Genomic DNA, 12845 nt, shown 5'->3' with positions numbered 1-12845 from the left:
ACTATCACTGTAAGCACCTGTAGTGCAATTGAACTTAAATCGTTATCAACTTAAAATAGAAAATTATAACTACAAGATATTTTATGCAAGCCTGCAGCCAACTACAAAATAAAACCTATAATAGGTACACAGAGATACAGAGAAAAGAATCAAACCAAATCACTTCCAAAAAGAAATCATCAAATAACAAAGAAAGGCAGCAACAGAGGAAGAGAGGGACAAAATAACTGCAAAACAGACAGAAAGCAATTAACAAAATGACAATCATAACGCTCAAAAGCTATAAAGATTTTTTTGTTTTTGCAGTTTGTTTTCCTTTAAATACAGTTAGAGGGGGCTACTAAAGTACTTTTTTTTTTAGATTCCCTTAGAACTGCGAGGACCTTAAAGTTATTATAATGGAGAACTTGGAATCACCAAGGATGGAGGTGGGGGTTGCAGTTTAGAGCAGAGCAGTAAAAGCAAAATGGCTTAAGTCTATAAGGGAATCCTGTCTCCTAAAGGGCTCCCTTTCCTTTACTCTGCCAGCTGCACAGGTACACGGGCTCAGATATGAACATGTGTCGTATCTTCAGACATTCCTGATAGAAGGCCAGGAATAAATAAACACATATATGAACAAAAAAATATATACCCTCTTAGAAAATTTCAAGTATATAATACAAAATTGTTAAATCCATTCACATATATGAAAAAACATCCACTTTTTGAGCAACTTTGGTGTGCCAGGCATTGTGCTGGATCTTCTCACATTTGCCATCTCAGTTAAGCTTTACAGCACACCTGTGTCTATGAGGGTCCTAGATGTACACGTGAAGAAAAAAACAAGGAGAGGAGACCAGACTCTTCAGTCTTGACTTGGAATGTCTTATGTAGAAGAGGAAAAGCCCAGGGAGAAAGGAGCTTTCTCCATAGATGGAGAAATCACTCCATCTACGTGGTTCTCAGCTATACCATAGAAGTGCCTGAGCCAACTGGCCTGGCCCTCCCTTTCCTTGTCATCGTCCTGGTGCAAAGCCAGCACTCTACACCACTCTCCAGAATGCTATGTGTCAGGCCAAGGGGACAGGGCTAAGTTCCATTAAAAAGAGAGTAAATGCCAGGAACATGGATGGGAACAGGGGCTGGTAAAGGGGTTGGGGAAGTGAGAGGAATGCTATCTTCAACCTAAAGAGAATATTGAGTGGATGTCCAAATGTTTTTTAGAAATACATTTTTGAATAACAGTAAAAGTAGTTTTCTTACCTCCCCATCCTATACTTTGAGGTGGCATCAATTAGAATAGCTGCTTTATTTTAGTTTTTAGGATTTAATTTGAGTAATTCTGACGTATGAAAATCTGTGTTTGTAAAACAGATTAAAATAGAATTATTTACTAAAGGAGTCATCATAAAATACCTTTAACTAACTAGTACCCTCAGAACATTTAAAAAATAGATCCGTTTCTTTTTTTAATATAATGATTTTTATTTTTTTCCATTATAGCTGGTTTACAGTGTTCTGTCAATTTTCTACTGTATAGTAAGGTGACCCAGTTACGCATACATGTATACATTCTTTTTTCTCACATTATCATGCTCCATCATAAGTGATTAGGTTCTTAAAGATTTTTCTATTACCCTAAAAAGCAACGTGTAGTCGTACATCAAACCATAGATGTTTCTCATGCCATTAATGATGGACTCTGTATCTCAGGCCTGAGAAGAAAAGTGAAAAAGCACTGAAATAATTCTGTTCCAACTCTTTCCCACAACCCCAGACTCTGACCATCAGAGCTCTGTGCTGCTGGCCACCACTTCCATTCCTTGTCCCACTCTTATGAGGCGAGGAGGCAAAGCAAGAGGCCTTCTTACATGTAAGTGGGAGAAGGGGTGAGTGCCACCAGTTGTATTTCCTGGAGGCAGGTCCATAGACAAGCAAAGAAATCTATGAAAGAAATGTAAGTGGGAGGGAGCAAGACTTGGCAAGGGGAGATTTCAGATCATGATACAGGTGTGGCAAGGCCTCCACCAACCCTGTGGAGTCCAGAGCAGTATTGACCATCAGAGGAATTCTGAATTGGGCTGAGATGTCACCCTGTCTTATCTCAGTCATTGACTGTCAGTTATCCCAGGAAGAATGAGGCCCTGGCTCTCTGCAGTTGAGGCAAACTCTGAAGAAGCCAGTGATTTGAGGCTGTCTGCTATTAGCTACTTCCTGCAGCTGGACAGAAATTCATTCCTGGAAAAAGATCTGCACACACATTTTCTATGTCTACTACAGTGCATCCTTGTCCCTTCTAGATTTTCTTGATGTTCTAGGAGCAGATCCTCTGGGGTTCTGATGGACCTTTTTTTTTCTTAGAGAAACTTAGAAAAGGTATACTAGTAGGACAAGCTGTAGCTGCCAAGCTAAAGTTCGTACCAACAACTGGTACTCATTGTCTCCCTCCTCCACTCGACTTTCAAGGGTCTTCCTCACCTTTGGTACCAAATCTACTCTTTTCTACAGAATACCTAGTAGCACTATCCAAATCCTTATTCTTGAGGGATCTAAGCCCATCGGAATGTCCTGCTTTAGGCCAAAATTGTCCTCCACTTACACCCCCACCTTGTAGAGTCATTGGATGGAGATAGTCCAGAGAAGAGCACCAACCTGGCTCTCTGCAAATCCTAAAGGGGCAATGGATGGAGGCTGCCTGCTGACCACATTCCCTCCATCTAACAGCAAATCCTTTCTTGAAGGCAGAGCTGAGCAGTGAATTTCCATGTGGCCATTGGGGGATGCTATTTTGAGTGTCTCTCACAAAATAATAAGAGAAACATTATTCATGCTAGAATAATAATTAATTTATTATTCAGTATTTGTATATTTTTTATTTTTAAGTGAAAAAATAATGACTTTTTGTTTAAAAGCTTGGGTTTCTCTTGAAAATTACATGTTTCCAGGTTTCTAGGTGGAATAGAACAGGAGGAAATGACCATCTGGCTCTTAAATAAATAAGTGTGAGTTTTTTATTTAGTAGGTGGTAATTGCATTAAAGCACACAGGTCCTTTGGGGTGTCTTTCTGCAATTCTTAAAAAAGGAGACATAAATTCCAAAATAGTCTTGTTTGGTTGTTTAAGAGTCAGTTATTTTTCTGATAACTAAAGCTCCAGAGTGAAACATAAAATTGACTTAATGAATGCTAGAAATACGTGGTAAATCAGAAGAACAAGATGAATTTCCAGAAGCTACTGTTAAAAAAACCCTCAAGTGGTGGGGACCATTCTCAAGAGGAGGAGGGAACGAAAAATGAATTCATTCTTTAGTAAATGGGCATTAGTGTCAGCAATGAACAGACTTTTAAGAGGGGCTAATATACAACCTGACTTCCTGGGAGGAGGCTCTGCCCAGTGTGAGCCACTCAGCAAGCTACCTCAATGAGGGCAAAGTGATTCTTGAAGTTGCTTGCACAAGCAGTACTATTCCTTCATCCATGCCCAAGTGTGGAACCTAAGAGCAGCTAGAGTCCTGTGAATCAGTTGGTGAGACTGAGATATACATACTATGTTTATCACTACATAGTATGGAAGACTTCAGTAATCTGTAAAAGCTTTGTATAGGTATTTATACAAACTTTGCAGATAAAATCCCAATGTCTGTATTCACAAGAGAACACAGATGCAAATCCATATATAGAGAAATCTGCATGTTGGCAGATTAACCAGCTTCTCTCTATTGACACTGTAGTTTTTAAAGGTTAATTTGTTTTCAGGACCTAGGTCCTAAAACAAATTAACCTTTAAAAACTACAGTGTGAAACCCTTTGGTAGACCTCTTTAAGGACAGGGACCTTGTTGACTATCCTAGGGTGGCTCTTGGCTTACCTTAGTTACCCAGTAAATGTTTGTTTAATGAAGGATAGATGGATGATGGATGAATGATATTTGATTAAGTAAAGGCAGAATAATGAAGTAAGTCAATCCTGAGGATCTTTGTCACAGTTATGATTTACTTCATTTAGCTGAGATCAGTGCCAATGGTTATCATGATACGGGTTGTAAGATTTGGAATGGACTTTAGGAATTATCTGGTTAAATTATCTTATTTTACCCATGAGAAAAGTAAAGCTCAAGGAGTGAAATGAATCACATACAATCACTCAGCCAATCTGTGATCTGACCTGTTCTAGACTCTAGAAATTCTGGCTTTGAATTCATAGTCCTGACAGATGGTTATCAACAGATCTTAAATTGGTTCCACAAATATATGTTCATCTACGTAATGCCATATCAAAGAGAGAGAGAATTTATGTACTATTTCTTCTTTTTAAAATAATCAACACACCATTGTATGAGTTTTAGGTGTATATCATTAAAGTTTGACTTACATATATTGTGAAATGATTACCATGAGATGGATATATAGCAACATCCATCATCTTATATAGTTACAATAAAAATAGAGAAAGAAAGAAAGAAAGAAAGAAAGAAAGAAAGAAAGAAAGAAAGAAAGAAAGAAAGAAAGAGAAAGAAAGAAAGAGAGAGGGAGAAAGAAAGAGAGAAAGAAAGGTTTGATTTGATTCTATTTCAAACTTTGTGTTTTCCCCTCAGAACATTATTTGCGTAAGAATGGTCAACTGACTGTTTGCATAGGAACCCCTATCTTTCTATTCTAGTTCTATCTCTCTTGGAGTATTTTCTTTTTGTGTATATTTTAGAGTTACCTTCATTTAGATTCTAGTAAACCTGATTTTTGAAAATAGTCATTGCCCTATCTCACGTGCCTCTTCAGTTCACAGTTTCTACACAGCAAACATTTTAGTCTTCTACAGGTGCAGTTACTAGATTTAAGCCATATCGTGTCATGCACTTTGCTGTTCGCTCTCCACCTCAGGTGCCCTCTGCAGCTAACCTTTTAACAGAGTGCCTGCTGTCATCATTAAATGGTCCACAAAGCTCTGTTACAGAATAATATCACTGGTATCCCAGGGCCAGGTGCCAAACCCTTCTCCACAGGCTGTTATAAAATTTGGTCCTCTCTGGCACTCAGTCACTGGTAACTGGAAGCTGGCCTTCAGTAACCTTTCTATTTTTAATTGCAGTCTCATTTTCCTTCTCCTGTTATTGTTCTTCTCCTTAGCCTCTGTAATGACTTGTTTCAGGTCAGGCTCAGCTCAACTTCCACTTTCTTCATTTAACCTTTCAATTCTACTGACAGTTCATTCTTTTCCTTTGTCAAAGCTGTACTTTGCAGAGTGTTCTCAGTCTATAATTGGAGTTTTGGCTCATACATAAGAAAAGTATGTATTTTATTTCTAATTAAGAAAAGTATGTATTTTATTTCTAATTATAAAGTACTACTTTATAACTTGAAAGAAAATATTTATGGAGCATGAACTGCTGTGAACTTGGTGATGGTGCCCTGAACAATGTGCCCTGTCCTCAGTAGAGCTAATACCTTAGAGGGGAAGGAAGATTATAAATGAGAGTACCTTCAATAGGAGTAAGGTAGTGATAGTACAATGAAGGACTATAAAGCAAGTGGAGGAAACAGATAAGAGCAGAGAGATGAAGGAGAAATACCTTGAGTAGAGTCAGGAAAACCTCTCTTAGGAGATGACATCGAGCAGTGACAGGGATGAATTCAGGAAGTAGACGCTGCAGAGACCTGGGGAAGTGTGTGCCAGACAGGGGGACTAACGAATGCAAAGACCTTGAGGTGGAAACAAACATGGTCATTTCAAAGATGAACAAGAAGGCCACTATGGCCTGAAGAAGGATGTAAGAGGGGACTGGAAAAAGCTGGAGAGGTGGGTTGGGACAAGATCTCATACAGCCCAGGGAAAGATTTGAGAAAGCCACTGGAGAAGGTCTGACTTAGTAATGAAACTAATAAAACTGTTCTAGCTGCAATGTATAGAATTGGCTTGGGGGAGGGCAGTGGGCAGGAGTAGAAACAGGTAAGTTAATTAGGTGGCTATTGAAGTAAATCTCAGTAAAATTTTGGAGGATGGATGTAGATCTTATCAGAAGTGATCAAATTCATGATGTATTTTGCTCTAAAGTGTGCTCTTTTGAAGAGAGGAGGTAAAAATGACTCCTTTGTTTTTGGACTGAGCAAAAGGAAAATGGAGAGATCACTAATAATTTGTGGAAGCCTGGCAGGGTGCACATATCTGGTTTGTGTGGTAGATAGGGAAGAAATCCAAGAGTTCTGATTGGATGTAAATTTGAGATGCTGGACTTGGAAGATTCAAAAGAATAAAAAAGACATTTTAAAAATATAGTGCTCTAATTCACAGAGAAATACCTATTAACATTGTAGTTTTTTCTTTCTGAATGTATTCACTTCCTATTTTTTATTTAGCTTTAAACATATCTTCTTTGAAAAGAATTATGTTCTTTGAACTCATATACAAAACTGCATTGTATTAGATAATGTTTTGATGTGTAAAGGGAATTTCCTGAAAAGTTTCTTTCTGTGTAAACTGAAAGTATCTGTGCAAGTTTAAATATACAAGAGAGTCTGAGAAACTCCAAGAAAGCCCAGGCCTTAATGTTTGAAAAGGTGACTGATCTTCTGCCAGTGTGAATACAGTATGGCAACATTGATAGTAATGTGTTAATATGTAAGCCTCTCTCCATTCTTTCAGCTACTGATGTTTATATTAATAAGAACAGGATGAGGTCAGTGTCATAAGAAGCTGTGTGAGTCTGAGGATAAGCTGGTATTGAGTTTTAGAAATTTGGAAACTAGAGTAGTTTGCATTAGAAATACCTTGGAGTGAGAGTGAGGACATCCACCCTCTAGTCCTGGCATTGTCATTTTACTACTCTGACCTTCAATCACACGATCTCCCTGGAGTTCTGTTTCCATACATTTGAAGTAGAGTCAACATTGAAGCTCTTAGGACTACTTTGAGGTTTCACTAAAATAGTGTATATGGAAATACCTCAAGGGTAATAAAATAATATAAAATAAAATAAAACAATATATAATATTTAATATCTATTTAATAGCACAAATTATGTATATATGTATACACACAAAAAATATATGTCATATAAATGTTTATTAGCAAATATCCCATGATTTATATGGGAGTCATATTCCTTACCGTATACCATATGAACATGCTAATGGTGTAATTACATATATTAAACATATATCAATTTTTTTAACATTTAAGAGCTGTAAAATTACATATTACCTGGAATTAAAGTGATTTCTTTCTTGTATATTAATATCTCTGTTAATTTTTCAGTGAAGTACCTGCATAAATACAAATGATATAATTCCCATTCTAGGTAAGTTGAGACCATTTTGAGGATGTTTATGTATCCATGAGTGTATGTCTAATGTTTCTTTCTTTATTTTATTTACATAATTTCCTATATATTCTACTTTAATTCTATATATCTGTCAAAAACTACAGGAAGAAATAATGCCTTATGCATAAAATTGAATCAAATGGAGGTTCAAGGGCAATGCTGATTTATACAGCTAAAGAACTTTCTAAGTTTTAAAATTACTAATTTTATTTCATAACCTCACAGTAGGTAAAGTGGAACCTTTCTACAGCAAACACTGAATAAGGCATAACAATGAACTTGTTACTCAATAAAATGGAACAAATTTTTAAAAAATTCTATGTACCTATACCAGCAGGTACATTGGAAAAAGCATACAAAAGTTGTTTCACTTGTTTGTTTATATAATGCCTTATTAAAAAAATACTTGAAATTATTTGTGAAACAATGTCAGTAAAAATGACATGGTTAAGAAAATGGATTTAAAGTGAATTGAGGTAGTAAAAGAACTTGAAGCTGGGAGGCAAGAAGAAAAATTGCTGGGAGATCTTTGTTAGAGATTTGATTGTGCATTATTTAGTTCTGAGTTTCCTAGAAGGACCAGCACAAAAGAAAACATGAGTTATGAGTCACAGTGTCAATTTTATAAAAGCAAGCAATGTGGGGATTTCTTTTGTTGTGTTTTGTTTTCCCCAAAAGAAAAACATCTGTGTACATAAATATAAATTGAATGGTATAGGCCATTTCTTTTTCTCACTTAAAATGCTGTGATTATCAGCTTAGTGAGGAGTCTTAAATTGAGAATCACCTATATAATCCATTGGTGCCACAGAGATCACCTTTGACTTAATAGGCACTTTCAAAAAGCAGGGACAGTCTAATTTGGCTAAGCAGGTGATGACCCCAAAATTTATAATGAACAAAACACAGGGAAATAGGAGAGGTGTGCAGGAATATCTGTAAGTGTGATTTTATATTTGACACCATTGATTTTTACTAGTTCTATTATCAACAAAAAAAGGAAAACTTTATTAGCCTATACTTTTTCATCTGAAAAATTCTGATTTTGGAATAGATAACATTTAATCCACCTTTTTAGCTGTGAGAATCTGAGTTTGGAGTTATACTTTGGACTTGAATAAACAAAGTGAGTTGTCATGAAAAAGGAAAACATTCAGGATGACAGTGAGTACCAGAGTACCAGAAAGAAAGATACTAATGGCTCATTAAATCATTAATGTATTAACTTTATAGTGTTTTAAAATATTTAATTTTGGTATAAAGATTTGAGACATAGTTTTTCCTATATAGCAACTCTTCATTTCTGAATTCTTGCTCTGGTATCATCAACTGGGAAGCTATACTGGAACATACATCTGAAAAATCAAGATTTTCAAATTCTCCCATTCACCACAAGGCCCACACACTCTTGGGTTCCTCACCTTACCAGAAAAATTCATAAAACTGGGAAAAATAAGAAGATAAAAAGGAAAGAGTTATTTTATAAACATTTTTGAAGCTGTCAAATAAGTAAAGAATCCAATTGTTGGAAAATAAAGACAACTGTTATGTTTTCATATATCCACTTCTTTTTTATATCAATAGGTTTACCAAATTATTTTTGCACCAAAAAACTACAAGAGACCTTATCAATAAGTTCAGCAAAATTTCTGGATAAAAATTAATGTACAGGAGTTCCCGTTGTGGTGCAGCAGAAATGAACCCAACTAGTATCCATAAGGACATGGGTTTGATCCCTGGCCTCTCTCAGTGGGTCAAGGAGAGTCCAGAAATAAACCCCCACATTTATGTTCAATTAATCTATGACAAAGGAAGCAAGAATATACAATAGAGAAATGACAGTCTCTTCAGTAAGTATACTGGGAAAACTGGACAGCTAAACATAAAAGAATAGAATTAGTGTATTCTCTAACACCAAATACAAAAATAAACTCAAAATGGATTAAAGAGCTAAATGTAAAACTGGATATGATAAAATTCCTAAAGGAAAACATAGGCAGAACACTCTTTGACATAAATTGCAGCAGTATTTTTTGATTCCATCTCCTAGAATAATGGAAATAAAAACAAAAATAAGCACATGGAACCTAATTAAACTTAAAGCTTTTGCACAGCAAAGGAAACCATCGAAAAAAATGAAAAGACAACCTACAGAATGGGAGAAAATGTTTGCAAACCATTCTACCAACAAGTGATTAATTTCCAAAATGTACAAACAGTTCATACACCTGAAACAATGCAATCAAAAAATTGATTGGCCAGGAGAACTAAATAAACATTTCTCTAAAAAAATATATTCACGTGGCCAACAGGCACATGAAAATGTGCTCAACATTACTAATTATTAGTGAAATGCAAATCAAAACCACAATGAGGTATCACCTCACACTAATCAGACTGGCCATCATTAAAAACATCTATAGATAATACATATTGGAAAGGGCGTGAACATATGAGGAAATTGAAACACTTGAGCAGAAGGTACTCTTTAGAAAGTGAGGTTTATTGCACCCATTACTACCACCACCCATCTCCCCCCCACACAATTTTTGCCTCTGTCAACTCCTCAAACACTGCTAACATGACCAAAAGGGGAGTTTTTTAAAAGGCTTATACACACCAGGACTGTAGGTGCATGGGTTTAATTCTGGGCTTTCTATCCTGTTCCACTGGTCTATATTTCTGTCTTTGTGCCAGTATCATATGGTTTTGTTGATTGTTGCTTTGTGGTATAGTCTGAAGTCAGGGAGCCTGATACCTCCAGCTCCATTTTTCTTTTTCAAGATGTCTTTGGCTATTCTGGGTCTTTTGTTCTTCCAAACAAACTTTAAAATATTTTGTTTGAGTCCTGTGAAAAATGTTCTTGGTAATTTGATAGAGCTAATCTATGACAAAGGAGGCACGAATATACAATGGAGAATTAGCCTGTTCAATAAGTGGTGCTAGGAAAACTGGACAGCAACATGTAAAAGAATGAAATTAGAACACTCCCTAACACCATACACAAAAATAAACTCCATATGGATTAAAGACCTAGATATAAGACCAGATACTATAAAACTCTTAGAGGAAAACATAGGCCAAACACTCTCCAACATAAACAATAGCAACATCTTCTCAGATCCACCTCTTAGAGTAGTGGCAGTAAAAACAAAAATAAACAAATGGGACCTAATTAAATTTAAAAGCTTCTGCACAGCAAAGGAAACCCTAAACAAAACAAAAAGACAACCTACAGAATGGGAGAACATATTCGCAAATGAATCGACTGACAAGGGATTAATCTCCAGAATTTATAAATACCTTCTGAACCTCAATACCAGAAAATCAAACAACCCCATCAAAAAATGGGCAGAAGATCTAAACAGACAATTCTCCAAAGAAGACATACGGATGGCCAAAAAACACATGAAAAGATGTTCAACATCACTCATCATTAGAGAAATGTAAATCAAAACCACTATGAGGTACCACCTTACACCAGCCAGAATGGCCATCATCAAAAAGGCTACAAACAATAATGATGGAGAGGGTGTGGAGAAAAAGAAGGAACCCTATTACACTCTTGGTGGGAGTGTAAATTGGTGCAACCACTGTGGAAAACAGTATGGAGATGCCTCAGAAAACTAAAAATAGAACTACAATTTGATCCAGCAATCCTACTCCTGGGCATCTATCCAGAGAAAACCATGACTCAAAAAGACACATGTACTCCAATGTTCATTGCAACAATATTTGCAATAGCCAAGACATGGAAACAACCTAAATGTCCATCAAAAAGACTCATGTAGGAGTTCCCGTCGTGGCGCAGTGGTTAACGAATCCGACTAGGAACCATGAGGTTGCGGGTTCGATCCCTGCCCTTGCTCAGTGGGTTAACGATCCGGCGTTGCCGTGAGCTGTGGTGTAGGTTGCAGACGCGGCTTGGATCCCGTGTTGCTGTGGCTCTGGCGTAGGCTGGTGGCTACAGCTCCGATTCAACCCCTAGCCTGGGAACCTCCATATGCCGTGGGAGCGGCCCAAGAAATAGCAACAGTAACAACAACAAAAAAGACAAAAAGACAAAAAAAAAAAAAAAAGACTCATGTAATCCAATATTCATTGCAACACTATTTGCAATAGCCAAGACGTGGAAACAACCTACATGTCCATTGACAGAGGAGTGGATCAAGAAGATGTGGTACATATACACAATGGAATATTACTCAGCCATTAAAAGGAATGAAATACCAGAATTTTTAGCAACATGGATGGACCTAGAAATTATCATGCTAAGTGAAGTCGGCCAGACAATGAGACACCAACATCAAATGATGTCACTGACACATGGACTCTAAAAGGACACAATGAACTTCTTTGCAGAACAGATACTGACTCACAGATTTTAAAAAACTTATGGTTTCCTAAGGAGACAGGTTGTGGGGTGGGGGGATGCACTGGGGGTGTAGGATGGAGATCCTATAAAATTGGATTGTGATGATCATTGTACAACTATAAATGTAATAAATTCATTGAGTAATTTAAAAAAAAAAAAGGCTTATACACACCAGGACTAAGAGTATAAGAACATTACAAAGGAAATGGATAAATGTAATTGATGGAATAAATTCGAGAAAGCTGAATCCTAAACTGGCAGTGAAAATTTAAGTGCAACTCATTTTGCCTTTTGTAACTGACCCCGAAACTCGAGAGAGACACCAAGAAGTACAGGAGAAGATGGGGCTGAAAACTGCAAAAATGGTTGATAGTGTTGAAGCCCCAAATTTGGAATCCTGCTCCATACAGGAAGGTACCTACTCCTTTCCTCCCTTTCTACACCCCTCCCCAAAAGGATACTGGAAGTTTAGTCCAGGGAAAGAATAAGACAGAGGCTTCCTCAGGAGATACCAGTGCATTTAAGGATGTGCATGCTGTGTCAAAAGCAGAGGATTTTAATACCATGTGTACATTTAAGGCTCTCTTCCAAATGCTGGCAGCCAGATTCTTCCCTTCCAGGCAAGAGATTAGAACACTTATCTCTTGGGAATCAAACTAGCCCCAAATTGAGAGATACTGACATCAAGAATTCCCTAATGAAACAGCCTCAGCCATTTCACTACACAGATGCCCAGTTCATAAGCTCCATCCACCTGTACAAAGGTTCCAATAAAATTTCTAATACAAACAGCTGACAGCCATCGGAAAATACACAGATAATATACAAGTGAAAATAAAAATGCAACCTGGATAAAACTTTTTTAAAAACTCAAAGTATTCTGATTGACATGAATATAGATAGGTATTCATGAGATGATAAACCTATGGAGGAGAAATCCAGAATGTTTTAAGAACACAAAGAACTCTTGGTTGTTAAAAAATAACAGTGGAAATGAATTCAATAAAAAATTTTGGAAGATAAAGTTGAGGAAATATTATAGAAAGTGGAGCAAAAAAGGTAAAGCTATGGAAAATAGAACAGGCAGAGAATAGGAAAATTAGTGGGACCAGTCCATGAAATCTAGAAACAGAACAGAGAAAATGGGAGGAAATTAATAATAGAAATAATTCAC

At 36.7% G+C, this 12845-nt stretch overlaps 1 long non-coding RNA gene across 2 annotated transcripts in view; it reads left to right on the top strand.

Annotated features, from left to right (window-relative positions):
- The window catches only part of LOC102167959, a 441888-nt gene that overhangs the window by 321380 nt on the left and 107663 nt on the right, over window positions 1–12845 (top strand). For both annotated transcript variants that reach the window (XR_002338126.1, XR_002338125.1), the window contains exon 3: window positions 7230–7272. This is a non-coding gene — a long non-coding RNA (uncharacterized LOC102167959). The remainder of the gene's footprint in view (window positions 1–7229; window positions 7273–12845) is intronic.

This window comes from Sus scrofa, chromosome 13 (genome assembly GCF_000003025.6).
Source record: "Sus scrofa isolate TJ Tabasco breed Duroc chromosome 13, Sscrofa11.1, whole genome shotgun sequence".
NCBI classification, from domain to species: Eukaryota; Metazoa; Chordata; class Mammalia; order Artiodactyla; family Suidae; genus Sus; species Sus scrofa.
This window is presented reverse-complemented; position numbering and strand designations above follow the sequence as displayed.